At 46.3% G+C, this 2,235-nt stretch overlaps 1 protein-coding gene across 2 annotated transcripts in view; it reads left to right on the top strand.

Moving 5' to 3' along the window:
- Window positions 1-2,235, top strand: part of LOC107272914 (homeobox protein extradenticle) — a gene marked incomplete in the record, with an annotated part of 31,437 nt that overhangs the window by 15,870 nt on the left and 13,332 nt on the right.

Genomic DNA, 2,235 nt, shown 5'->3' with positions numbered 1-2,235 from the left:
CGGTCGGTTTTACTTCGGAGTTTCTAATCTAACGCTTAAGGGGCAACCCCTTTCGTGATTAATAATACGGACTTTTCTCAGCCCTTTGCATACGTACTGTACGTCGCTTTAACTTTCATCCCCACGCAGTATAAACCCACTCTTCGTTCGTTCTCGGGTACGAAAATGGGATTCAACCCTTTGTTTCGTCCTTTATCTTAATTGCTTTTCGTATTTAGATCAATACCACGGACCTCGCCTGCTGTCTCTGTACTGCCTTCACGAAACGCTCTTATCCCATTGGATTTAATTTTTTTTTCATCCCTCGTCTCGTTTTGAAAAAAAATCTCGAAAATCATCTCTTTACACGCATTTCATCATCCCTCTTTTTCAATCTTGTCAAATTATTCGGTAAATTTTTTTTTTTTTCATTTTTATCAACCCCCTACGAATTCTTTCGCAGGACGGTCAAAGACTTCCTAGTTCTGAAACACCATGTTTCCGTTTATACACTTTACAGGTATAGCGCGTGCAACATACGTCTCTATATATATATATATATACACGCAGCGTGCTATAGTAGCCCAGTGCGGTGTATACACTGCTGGCGGGCCGTCTGAGTCGTAAAATGTTAACTGCTAGTAAAACTGAGTTTACGTGCTTGTAAGGACCCCCCAGGACCTCAGCGAGTCTCCCGTGGCATAAGGACTTCCCTTACGGGCTAATGGGCAGATTATTGGGTGAGAGTATCGAGGGCGGTAGAAATCCACCCTCTCTTACCTTCGGCACACTCCCAGCCCACCGACTCGAGCATAATTGTGCGTTTACGATTAAATCCCATTGCTTCGAAAAGACAGCGAATTCGCACCCCTCGCCGAACAACATGGCGGATTCTCTCTCGCACGTCCTTGCCTCGTAAGGCGCGGGCTCACGTGGAAACTGTCCATCCGGTTGACCGTCGATTTAACGACACTTCTCGTACGTGGACTTGTAGGGTTGAATTTTTGTTTTCTTTCAGAACCCGTCGAACTACCCTCGTATCGCCATAAAACGCTTTTTATTTCCGTTTCGCGCGCCATTCTCGAGTGAAATAAAGTTACGGGGTGGTTTTTATTTTTAATTAGCCCCCACTCCTACAGAAAACTTATCTCCAACGGGTACCGGAGCCTTGGTTAAATTTTAACGCTACGGCACTGTCTTTACAGCGTTAACCTTCTGGCTACCCTATTTCTACCCAACCTACCCCTCCCCCACCCTCAATCCTTTTTCTCTGTCCAATCCCATCACGCTCCCTGAAATTGCTTCTCGCAAGATACTCCAAGCCCCAGCCTATGGTGGTGAAATAATTTCTCCAGGATTCCCCACTCCCCACCTCCCAGTCCCTACCCCTCATTTCCCTAGTCCCAGGTGCGTCGTTGCGAAACTCGGTGCCCCCCTTACTTCTACCGACTGCCTTGGAAAAGTAACGTCTAATTGTTACACACTTCGTATAAATGCATTACTACCGTGCATTCGTTTCACGGATCCGTGAACTTTGACCTGAACTTTTACTCCGTTGTGCACCCCCCCGCCCCTGCCTTTTACAGTACTCATTCGCCACTTCCGGTCGTGCATTCAGGGTATTCCAGGGCAATTCAGGAACCCACCGAGACAAGTACCGTGAAATTGTACGGACGTGGTTCTATTTTACTTAGTAGCTACGTTACTATAGTACTGGCAGTCTGAGTTCCTAAGGTATATCGTTGTTCATTATTTCATCATATATCTGTTACATATTTTAGTAAAAAAAAAAAAAAAAAAATGTCAACGCTCGTAATGCACCAGTTTGTTGATACTGCGCTAGGGGTTGATTTAAGGGATGAAAAGTTTTGAAATGAGTAGGGGCTGACTTTTTCCCTTTCTTATTCTTTCTCCACGAACCCACGTCGAGTATAGTCTATCTATGGTCAGACGGTCGTACACATCCTATCCAGAAGTTGAACAGGGATAGATTCGCTAGGCAGGAAGGAGATGAAGAGAGAGAGAGAGAGAGCTATCCTGGATTTTATGGATCGTCCAGCTCCATCATGCGCCATAAAAATACAATAAAAGGACTGTTACTTCGCGAAAGCATCAACCCACTCTAAACCACTGCGTGTCCTCGGGAGTTTGAGGACGAGGGGCGAGCTTTGCCGGGAGGGTGGAGGGAGAGGGTATGGGTTACTCGAAGAGGGCGAGTGACGGTAAGGGTGTCGCTGAAGGGGTACCCCCCCCCCC

Source organism: Cephus cinctus, unplaced genomic scaffold, assembly GCF_000341935.2.
Source record: "Cephus cinctus unplaced genomic scaffold, Ccin1 Ccin1_scaffold1312, whole genome shotgun sequence".
Classification (NCBI taxonomy): domain Eukaryota; kingdom Metazoa; phylum Arthropoda; class Insecta; order Hymenoptera; family Cephidae; genus Cephus; species Cephus cinctus.
The sequence above is the reverse complement of the archived record's forward strand: the minus strand, read 5'-3'. Positions and strand labels throughout refer to the sequence as shown.